General features: G+C 43.5%; 1 long non-coding RNA gene across 1 annotated transcript; it reads left to right on the plus strand.

The window, feature by feature from the left end:
- Positions 1 to 9394: 9394 nt before the first annotated feature.
- Positions 9395 to 11753, plus strand: LOC134477603 (uncharacterized). Its single transcript, XR_010049618.1, has 2 exons — positions 9395 to 10158; positions 10770 to 11753. It is a non-coding gene; the product is annotated as an uncharacterized LOC134477603 (long non-coding RNA).
- The last annotated feature ends 386 nt before the right edge of the window (positions 11754 to 12139 follow it).

Below are 12139 nucleotides of genomic sequence, written 5' to 3' on the forward strand. Positions count from 1 at the left end.
GGAAAAGTAACAAGCTAGTCAAAGGGAAAGAACATCTGGGAGGGGGAAAGGAGTAAAGAAGGAAGGGAAAAGGAAAAACACAAATTAGAATAAATATTCAAACATAGCTAAGATAACTGTACTACTAATTCTATTAGTTCACTGAAAAAGAACAGTTAGTGTTCATACTTGCTCAATTTTGCATGCCTGTATCTGGTCATCTGAGCATCTCTTTGTAGATAACAATATGCAGTATAAGAATTGTTGCTAAATTCCTGTCATCATGTTTTGAAATCCTATATGACTTTTTGTTTTGGGGTGGGGTTTTTTTACATTGTTTTATTATTGGTTTCTTTTGTCTGTTTTTTCTTTAAAATAATAAAATAAAATAAAAATAAATTATCCATTGCAATGCCTAAGGTTGGAAGAAGAACCTCATCAGAGGTAACCCTTGCAAAATTGTCTCTTTACACACGTACCAAATTCCAACTCACAAGAGTGTCCACCAGGCAAAGTCCTTTCTAGAACCAACCTGTCTGTGGACACAATGACTCTGATCATTCCTAGACTGGACTTTCATGTTTTCTAAGGAAGCCATTATCAAATGAAAAGAAATACGGTTTTTGATCACCAATCACTGTTAAGGCAGACAGACGTATTCTGAAATATGTTCATGATATCATATTCATTTTTGTAAATTTTCTAATACTCATTTCTAACATCTTACTTTTATGACACTGTGTTTATTTAAGGAGATGAAAGAAGACCAGTTATGATCCACTGGTGACTCACGATGACTTGGCAGGAAACACAGCAGGTTGTTGGCACTTTTTTACGTGCTTTCAGTAACATATTGAGAAGAAACCAATGTCGTGCATTTAACTGGCAATAGGGTCCAAGGGCAGGCAGAAAGATCAAAGGCTGATTTTTTAAATAATAATTTGATTGTTTAATGTTAACAGGGAATCTAATCATTTTTCATAATAAGCTGCTCTAGAATATAATATACAGGAGGTGTCAGCCTCCTTTCCATATTTGGCAGGCATACATAAGGCAGGAGTCCTTTAATGATCATCTCATAAAGAACTTTTATATCCTATTCTAAATTGGCCTTTTGGACATACAATTTGGTAAAAATCCATATTTTTTCTCACTTGCTTTCAGTAACCAAAATTTTCCATTCATTTAGAATTCTTTTGGCACAGAACCTACCTCAGTTCAACAAAATCAGGGAGGCCTAAATAGCAGCTGACTTAAAATAGTGTATGTCTATAATATTGCATTACAATGTATATTTAGACAAGGATTCTCCTTGTTTAGTAAATATTGAACTTTTGGCGTAAGTCATCCATAGGCCAATTTCTCAAGGATCTGTGGCAGACAAATTTACCTCAATACCAGCTTAAATTGATAATATAAAATCAGAGGCCATAAAGTCAACAACAGTAGCAAGGTTTTTTAGTATAGAAAAACAGCAAAGTGTTTGGTTTAAACCTGGTGGCAAGTGGAAAATCAGAATGTTAAGCTTTCTGAAAGGATTACTGTGCGTCTCTTCTCCCTCCTCTCACCACCCCCTCTGCCTCCCACCCATCCAGAAATCCCACAGAGGAGTCCGCATGTGTTTGCTGGATTAGCTCATGTGAGGAACAATTCTACCTACTACAGTGTTACAGGCTTAAGAAAAAGGGGAAGCACTGTGAGAATCACTGTTCTTAACTTGGTAGCGCCTGTCCATGGGTCCACAGTGTGGGATCCTCTTCATAGTTGGCTGACTGCCTGCTTTTATCCCCAGGACTCACACCTCCTACCTTATGAAACAAAAGCACTAAATCTGGCAAGTGTTAGCAGCTCACCTGTGTCACTGCAGTCCAGGCCGTGCTGTGAGGTAGTGAAGAGAGTCTCGGAGCCTTTGAGCGGAGCTTAGAGCCGCTCTGGCTGTTGAGGAATGAATGGGTGCAGCCGCTCTGGGACCCCCCATCCCAGCTGCCGGTGTAGGCGAGGGCAGGGCAGACAGGGCCTGGAGAAACGCTCCAGCTCAGCCCTGAGTGCTGGAATCTGAGGTCTCCTCCTTCCCCCACACCAGGGCCCTTTTGGTCTTCACTTGCGTTCGGCTGTTTTTCTCCTCTTTCGTCATCCCAGATTCACTCATCCTGATAAACATCAAGCACCCGCTCTCCAGACACCAAATTTTCCCCATCCTTTACCCTGCCTTCTCCCCTACCTCTCTCTGAAACCTCTCTGGCAAGGGATCTGTTTGATGTAAGACCTATGGTCATATTTCTGGTGCTTTCTCTACAGCATATGAGAGTGTGGACCCATTTGTAAGTTATAAAACATCTTCATGTCTGAACTTCTCCCTTTCCAGGTTCTCTCTCTCCTTGGATACTTTCTTTTGGATCTTTCTCTTTTTCCTTGTCCCCACCACCCCTATTTTTCTCTTCCAGGGTTTCTTTTCTTCTCTCTCTTCCTTATAATTCTATGTATTTCTATGAACTATGTCTTCCCTTCTCCCCTTAAGTATTCAAATACCACTTACAATGCAGAAAACTACTTTGAGGGATAAAGTTCTGGCCCAGTCTCTCTTCTGAACTCCTATCATGCTTAATTAATTATTGACACAATATAACTTAGGCGTTCCAGTTATGATAGCTGCATAGTAAGTCATCCTAAAACTCTGAGGCAAAAGAAACGGTTCAGCACCTCAGTGAGGATGCAACCACAGTGGCTGTTTTTGTCGCATGATGTCTGGGATCTCAACTGGGAAGACAACGTGGATGGAGAATGAAATCTACAAATGTCTCCACGCACATGTCTAATGATTGACACTATCAGCTGAGACTTCAGCTGTAATCTGCACCTACATTTTGTCATATATATCTCCATTCTGTAACCTACAAAACCTTCACATGGCTTTTCTGTTTGTCTTGCTCTTCCTCGCAACGTGGCACCCTCTACGTCATGAAACGTCTAACCCAGAAGCTTAGGACTCCAAAATTCAGTGTTGCACCTGCATTGAACAAGGCCTTCTACATTTTTTGACCTAGCTTAAAAGTCAGTCATTGTCACTTTCTTCATTTATATTGCCTACAAGTGAATCACAGCCCACTTAAAGGAAGAGAAACTCAACTCTGTCGGGTGCTGGGTTTGTAACAGTGATATAGAGCACATTTGAGAGGAAAGACATTAAGCAACCAATTTGTAATCTGTCACATCCTCTCCATGACCCTCTTCCTAGCGTCACGCTGCTTCTTCTGCCTTTGCACACGTTAGAACACTGTTACCACTCTTTACTCATCATCATCATTTAAATCTAATTGCTGTTTACCCCGCAAGCTTCATGGCAAATGCCAATGATTCTCTTAGATCCAGATTTCTCCTTAGGAGATACAGAAGCATCCACCATCTCATCTTGGTTTCCTCTCATGGGTCCCTTTCATCACCAAGGAATGGTTAGGAATGCATGATCCCAGGCATCAACTGTGAGCTCCTTAACCTGAGTTTAAAGCCTGCATCTTCCATTTAGTTGCTGTGTGGACATGACCAATATGCTTACCTTTATAAAGATTTTCTTTCTACATCTACAAAATATGTAGAGTATTATACTCATTTTGAAACTGAAGTTCACATAGGATGATATATAGATACTGTCTCTTAGGCCTTTTAGTAAAATGTAGCTATCAGCATGATCCTGAGAACAATTATATGGATCAAAGATTCATTTTAAGAACTGATGTTACAATGAAAAATTGTCACCTGTAGTTCTAAGAAGGTTTATTGTTAAAAATCAAATGAAAACTAACCTTCTTGAACTGTATTTAATATGTCATCCACTATTGATGTTCCTACAGCTCATGGTGTCATAATTATAACAAATGAACATTCAATATTTAGAGAGTCATTCTTATGTAAAGCATCTGTGTAGGATATACTATATTTACCATAACTAATTATTTCTCCCTCAAATACTGTGTGTGAGTTTACTCCTCTGGTTTGAGGGAAAAAATCCCTTTAGAAAACATATTTACTTAGTGGTCTTGCCTTTGAGTGGTCTTTTATTTCTGCTTGCACTGCAGAACCAAGTAAAGCAACTAATTCAGTGTAATATGCTACCCATAAATGGCTTTTTTCTTTGACTCTATTCATCTCTATGGTTGTCATACTAATGGTTTTAGTCAATGTAATAAAATTGACTAAATTTTAGAAATAAAATTTTTGAAATATTGACTTTTGAAATATTTTGTAGTGAAAAACAACAACATTCTTATTGTCTGATGGTGATTTTTATTTAGCTTGATTTTTATGTTTGCCTCTTCAAATTTTTCTAACTTTCCAGGTACTTAACAGATGCATAATTCATATGTAAAGCGGTTTGTTTTATGTATCACTATGCTAGGTATAAGATGGTATCAGTGTTGCAGAGGTGTCACATGTGAAAATGGACCAAATTCCAGTTTTATACCAGTATGATCAGAGAATTAAAAGGAGCAAGAATAATTGGGAGAATGTTGAGAGGAGATACTTGTTTACTCTGCACATTGTAGCCTTTTCTCACCCGAAGTCCTTGGAATACTGACGCGAGTGACCTCCCTCAGGAAACAGTGAGGGCTTTTTCTATCACTAAATAACCAGCGGTTGCTAGGAAGAATCAAACACTAGTGAGCAGTTAGAGGAAGACAATTACTGCTCTAAATTTCATCTGAAAAATGCAAGGCTGAGGAGCACAGGCCGGTGTACACCATCAGAATCACCTGACAATGCCATGACTCCGAGTCATCTGCACTCTGAAGTAAGACTAGAGCCCTCAGAGCCTGCAGCTGGTAGACCTGGAGTCTGTGTGACTTCTTACTGTGCACTCGGGTGCATCCTTGGACAACCTCAGGCCAAGCAATGACGGATTGATTGAATGGAGATAAAAACCATCATTTCCAATTTGGTGACACATTTCTCAAGTGGCAGCCATGCAGGTTGGGAAGAGAACCAAGAAGCCAGTCCAGCCTTCTCATGAGACATCGCCAGTCACGGGCCAGAAGAAAACCAGGAAGTCAGCCTGCCCATCCCACGAGCCAGCCCGTGCATAGGCTGGGAGACAGCAAGCGCTCACCTGTCCCCGTGTAAGCAGCCAGCTGATTTGGAGAAATACAGCCTGGGGTGATAGCAACCGAGGTACAAAAACAACTTACTGCTTGTGTTGATAGATGGAATTTTTAGGCCTGAAGCCAGTAGTCTGAAAATCTGTTTGGAGTATAACAATATGCAATGTAACAACTATGGGGGATTTCTTGCTGTCTTGAATTTGAAATCCAACATTGTTCTCACTGGGGTTTTTTTGGCTCAGTTTTGTTCTTTGTTTCATTCCCTTCAAAATAAAAAAAAAAAAAAAAAAGAAAGAGAAGTAAAGCTAGAAATGACGTCTCTCTGGATGGAAAATAGAATGCCCTTCCTTTAATGTTTTCTCAGTGTTTCTCCCCTCTAAAACTCACTGAAGTTCAAAGGCTAATGTAATGACACTGAAAAGTGGGACCTTCAAGTGACAACTGGGTGCTGAGGGCTCCCCACCTTCATAGGCGTCAGCAGCTTAATAAAAAGTGGGAGCAGTTCTCCTAGGTCTTCCATTTTTTTGTCATGTAAAGACATTGCATCACTCTCCTTTGGAGGACACAGTTTCAAAAGTACCATCTTTAAGACAAACTGAACTCTTGCCTGACGCCAGACCTGCTAGCCCCCTGACAATGGGCTGTCGGCCTCCAGATCCGCTCTTTACAAATTACCCAGGATCAAGCACTTTGTGATCGCAGAGCCAATGTGCCCCCTACCTTATGTCCAGTGAATTTAGGTCTTTAGTTGCATTTTTCACTTGTGCACTCTCATGTTTTGTCTCTCATTTCATCCGCGGTTAACGCCAGGACTGACCATCTGTCTTGTTCCCCAACATCATCGCTCGCTCTGCAGAACGTTTTGCTTTGACAGTTCTGATCTTTTGCTAATCACTTGCCATGTTCTAGTCCACATCCTCTAACCACCTAACTAGTATTTTTCCCGTTTCTCTCTCTACAAGTAACTCCCTCTACTACACGTTGTGGCCAACAAGACCAAAAGTGTATAATTTACACGGACTAGGGAAATTCATTCATCAGCTAGTTGTTTTACAAACTGACTCAACCTGACTTTCTAGCATTGTCTACACATTTCTTTCAAAACACACACAAGAACCTAGTTTTAACCTTCAAATGTCCTCTTGTGTCTCTTCACAGTCACCAGTGTTGCTCCCCTTGTCTGGGTCTATCCCTCCCCATTAAATGGCACACACTGTTACTCAGGGCATCAGCCTGCCTTCCGTTATTCTGACTCCGCGACGCTTTTTCCAAGGTACAACATGCTAACATCCAGTAAGTGTCTTCCAGCTGCTTTGCTGTAATTGACATCTGCTGACACCTCTCCTGTTAAAAGCAACTCTCTCCTAATTTAGGAACTATCTCTTATATTTCATCCTTGTGTTGTCATTGTGTCCCATCATCTCCCCACCAAAAAGCGGGCACATTAGAATGCCTGTTCCACGGTACTGTAAAACAATACACAAGGGAAATAAAAGGTGACGTGTTGTTTAATCCACTGGTATTTGAAAGAAACTGAGCTTCGTTGCTGCTATGAAGAATCCTGGTGCCAAGTGCCTTTTATTTCCAGAGTTCTTTCTTTGATTTTTGAATTGGGCAATCTAAAGTAAGATATTTTTTTCTAGACTTCAATTACCCTGAGTTTTTTATGTTGCTTGCCACCCAAGAAGGCTGGCCAATTCAGTACTGTATCCTTAAATGCCAAAAATTCTCACAGCAATTTATTAGGAAAATTGTATAAGTTGAACCCAAAAATTTTGACCCTGGGATTTTGCATAAGCATTCTTTACAAGTTTTCGTTTTATTGCTACATGTTAGCAGTGTAAAATGGTTACATTCATCATAGACGTTACCTAGCTGTTCTGTTCCAGCCTGTCTCTCCTCTGCCCTTCACCTACAGCCTCACTCCCTCCCCTTCTCTGTGCTGTGATAACCCTGAGGATGACCTTGGTGACAGCACATTCTAGGATGAGGATCCTAGAAATATGGAGACATTGATAATAGAAGATTCTAGAATGAGGATCCTAGAAATACGGAGACTGCCCACTTCCCTTTGACCCTTAACTTATCCAGATGGATAACTGAAGTTGGGCTTTTCCTGTAGAAGGCTTTTGTGTTTATTTTTGGACCCGCCTGCCCCTTTCCACCTCTAACTCTTTTTGTCTACTCATTCTTCCCTTCCCTCTTCTTCCTCTTTATGCTTACCTTGCCTCCTCTGCCCTCCTCTCCCCTCCTCTCCCCTTCAGCCATTCCCCACCCAAGTCCTGCCAGATACGCAAGACATAGCTGTTAGTTTTTATTATATTTCTGAGTTCATTACATCTGTTGTATATATTATCTTATCTTTCTTATTTATTAGTTTGTTGTGTATATTTATTAGTGTATATTTATTTGTTTTTTATTAGCTTATGTGTATTATTGTGCTTATTAATTATATTTGTTAGTTTATACTTATACTATTTATTAGCTTATTATGTTTATGATCTGCTAATTTGTGTGTTTATTATTTGTTTATTGTATTTATGACTTTTTAGGCATTATTGTGCTTGTTAGAGTAGATTTAGATGCTTGTCTTTATTCCCTTAAGACATCCAAAGAAGACTAGCAATCAGACATTGAAGATAATGATTAAGAAACTGACAAATATGTTCCCCCCCCACAGGGAAACAGGCTACAAGAAGACACTTGTGGAATAGAACACTCTGGAGCACTTAGAAAATCAATGGCTCCTGTGTGGAGGAAGAAATTCAAGTAGGAAAAGATAGAGTGTTGCAAACACTCTACAAGGGGAACTATGCAAAAGACAAATTAGCCAGACACGTCATCTCGGGTGCTGAGGTTACCATAAGAATCACTGATAAATCTCTGGTGAATACAGTCAGACTCCAGAAGCTGCCCAGAGAAATAAAAATAATGAGGATGCCAAACCATCAAATATAGTAAGGCTGTTTGAAGTCAAGAGTGAGAAAACTTTCTGTTTATAATGAAATATGCCAAGGTGACTGAATGTGTGACTACTGGGCTGCTCTTAGAAAAATGGACAACAGAGCTAAGTTTTGACAGATCCCGTCGTCAGGACTACACTGCCATGGCAAGGGGATCACACACAAGACCTGAACACCCCAAAAATGTTGTTAGATAAGGAGAGAAAATCAAATTAGCAGATTTTGGATTCATCACTGAATTGACTGTGGGCGACAAACTGGACACACATGGTGGCCCTGCTGCATATGCGGCCCCAGAAATCCACCTGGGCAAGGAGTACCAGGGGCCAGAAATCGATGTGCGGAGTCTTGGAGTGGTTCTGTATAATCTAGTGAGGGGGACGCTTCTGTTCAAAGGAAGAAATCTGAAGCAAATGAGAAACGGAATGTGCGTGGGGAGTTACAGAATCCCCTTTCACCTCTCCAGACTGTGAACAGTTCCTAAAGCGATTCCTTGTCCTGAACCCAAAGCAGCGTGGCAGTCTGGATGAGATCACGAAGGACCAATGGGCCAGTGAAGCTTAGGAGGAGAGGAACAACCATTTACTGAAAAGACCTAAACAACTCAGGCCTAAGAAGAATAAATATAATAACCACAACAGAATTCTCAGAAAAAGAACTTCACAGACCTCTGGCATAGAGCAAATATGATGAAAACTGTACCTATTTCTCCCGGGAGACAATCTTTTGAGCTGGATCCCCCTACACACACACTCCAGCTCCGGCAGGCACCTTTCACTTACTAAGCCAGCCAGCAAACTCAGCAAAATCACTGTCTGGGTTCATAGCCACAAAGTGCACACAGGTTACCTGCTGCAAGTCTCAGACACCGCACCCTGATGATACTGGACCAGCTAGTCCTTCAGCCGATTCCCATCTGAAGGAAGAGTCAGAGAAGCACTGCAGAGACGACCTCAAGATGAAATTCCATCCTACAAATCTGCAAAATCAGCCATCCAGGGCAAGAAGGTGGTTGCTACCATTTCCATATGTGGGAGCCTGAGTCATCTCGGTGAATCAGACTTTCCTGAACAGGAGAAAAGCCCTGCTGTGCCTGTAGTAGCACAGATGTGTTTAAAATAATGGCATAAAAACTTTCCTTTTGTGGTAAGACTTTCTCTGGACAGGATCGTGGTGATTGAAAATGTACAAGACATAAGCATCATTTCTGATGTGAGAAAAACAGCTGTTTTAACTCACATGATTAATGTGCAACCACCAGGCTGGCATCCACTTACCACCAGGCAACTCCAATGGTAGCACTTTGTACTACCCGCCAAGGAGGTTGGAGCCACCACACACATGACCCACATTCATCACCCAGCCTCTCCCAGAAAGAGTATCACTGTCCCAGACTCCATGTCCAGGCTCTGCTAGTTTTTTTTTTTTTTTTTTTTAAATTGGCTTTAAGACTTACAAGGTGTTAAAGGTATATTTGCCAAACAAATGTATGAAAAGAAAGAAACAAAACATCAAGCCCTCCACTTCACTTGAAGAAGGAAGTCCACTAGCTCCATGGACCCCAGGGACGTGCTGAGAGAAATCCACAGAGATCTGAAGGCAAATAGCTGAGCATAGGCGTAGGGGGCTGTTGGGAGCCGTGGCACTGTCAAGTCATCAGACGCGGTGATTGCGAGGCCTGTGGGAAAGTACAAAAGCCTGGGCTAGATTACCCCTCTCATCGAGCCCGCCTGTGTGGCACCTGTTTCTTATCACCCCACTAAGTTCCCGCCTCACAGGGTAGTCTGCCTAGCTATTAATCCTATATATAGCCAGTGCCTCCACCCCCGAGAGAGAGAGAGAGAGAGAAGCACGAAAGGAGCCGCGGGGAGCGGACCAGAGGAGGCTTCGGAGCGAAGCACAAAAGGAGCCGCGGGGAGCGGACCGGTAGAGGCTTCGGGGCAGGCTGTACGCGGAGAAGGAAAATAAAAGAAAAGGTTGTCCACCGCCAGACTTTGTCGTGTGTCCTTCCTGCCGGCCGGGAGCTCGGACACCGACATTTGGTGGCCCGCCCGGGGATTGATCAACCCCGAGACGCGGTGGTGGACTGCATTCTCCTACACAGTGCTGCAGCTGCAGGACAGGTGAGTAGAGGATAAGCCTGGGCCCTGGGTGGCGCGCACCTACAGGGTTTGTAGACTCCTCTCAACCTCACGCGTAAGTGGCGGGTTTCTTGGGCCTCACGCGGTGAGTATGAAACATAACACCAGAACTTAAGGTAATAAAAGAGTGTAAAACATAAACATAGAAGTAAAAATAACAGAAGATATATTAAAAATGGGAAACATGCCAAGTAAAGATACACAGCCTTGGTGTTGGTCCTTCGGAGACTCCTAAAGTCCAAGGACCTCAAGGTGGGGCATAAGACTTTAGAAAATTTCCTTGCAGAGATTGACAGCTTTGCTCCCTGGTTTCTGCCTACAGGGCATGTAAACCTGCCCTCCTGGGAAAAGTTGGGCAGAGACCTTTCCCTAGCAGAGCGGGAGGGTAGAGCTTCAGTCTCTGCTCGTCCGTTGTGGGAAATGATACACACGTGCCTAAAGAGTGAGGGTAGTTACGGGGGGAGCTCTCAAGAACTTGTAGAAGTACGCGAGGTGTTTGAACAGGCACAGTCAGGAAGCTCCCGAGAAGGGTCCGTCAAGGAGGGCAGAGATACAAAAGAGGAAGCCGAGGCGCGGTTTGTGTCTTTCCGCAGGAATCGGGACGAGAGCCAATGTGGGTCCCAGAGAGGTTGACGCGACAAGTCCCTCGACTGAAGATCAGGCCTGTTCCACCAGAGGCCAACCGCAGACCCAACAACAAGATGAGCCCTAAAAGAACTGCAGGACAATCCCTTTTTGGGGGCCTGGAACGGCTTGCTCCCCTATGTGCTACCCTTGTATACGCATGGCTCGCTCGCATGGCCTACGACCGCGTTTAAAAGTGACAGGCTTCCCACATTCTCCTCCCTAGACAACAACATGTAGCAGGGTGGATGAGTCAATGACGGGTAAGAGCGTGCCTCCCCAGCACGACTCAACCTAAGCCAGGCCCTACCCCGTTCCGCTCGAAAGCCGCTGGATTGTTAGATAAATTTCTCTCCGAGGGGATTCGTGGAGAGAAATGAGTGCATGCCTATGTGCAACCAGGTTCCGTCCGGTTCATTCCTGGCCCTAGAAAAAAGGACGAGGGCCTCAGGGCCTTGGTGGACCCTGGGACGGCCGACCAGGGTCTACGCTAAGGGCCTACGGTGGGCCTCAGTTCAGGGCATAGGCCTCTGCACTCTATCCAGGACGGGCTGCGATGCGCGTATTCATTTAAAATAAAATAGGGGGAGATGTTGGGAGCCGTGGCACTGTCAAGTCATCAGACGCGGTGATTGCGAGGCCTGTGGGAAAGTACAAAAGCCTGGGCTAGATTACCCCTCTCATCGAGCCCGCCTGTGTGGCACCTGTTTCTTATCACCCCACTAAGTTCCCGCCTCACAGGGTAGTCTGCCTAGCTATTAATCCTATATATAGCCAGTGCCTCCACCCCCGAGAGAGAGAGAGAGAGAGAAGCACGAAAGGAGCCGCGGGGAGCGGACCAGAGGAGGCTTCGGAGCGAAGCACAAAAGGAGCCGCGGGGAGCGGACCGGTAGAGGCTTCGGGGCAGGCTGTACGCGGAGAAGGAAAATAAAAGAAAAGGTTGTCCACCGCCAGACTTTGTCGTGTGTCCTTCCTGCCGGCCGGGAGCTCGGACACCGACAGGGGGCACTTCCGTCTCTTCTGTAGCAAAGGTGACTGGCCTGGTGTGAAGCTTGTGCAGGTGGAGATGGGAGTCTGTAAGCTGCCAAGACTGTCTGCGTAGGGTCCTTTTTAAGGATAAGGCAGACAGATCTGCAGCATTAGAAATTATTGCTTTGAACGTTGCCAGTGAGCCATGGCTATCCTGCACTAATTATCATTTAAATAACATGGCAATTTAAAGTGTTTTCCAGAACACCGATGCAAGTGTATAGAATAATGTTAGGCAATTACAACTGTACCTCATAATTAGGACTTCAAGTCTGAGGATGAGTGCAAAACATTTCTCAACAAATATATT

This window comes from Cavia porcellus, unplaced genomic scaffold, assembly GCF_034190915.1.
Source record: "Cavia porcellus strain 051 isolate PalLab524CR breed Dunkin Hartley unplaced genomic scaffold, mCavPor4.1 scaffold_9, whole genome shotgun sequence".
Classification (NCBI taxonomy): domain Eukaryota; kingdom Metazoa; phylum Chordata; class Mammalia; order Rodentia; family Caviidae; genus Cavia; species Cavia porcellus.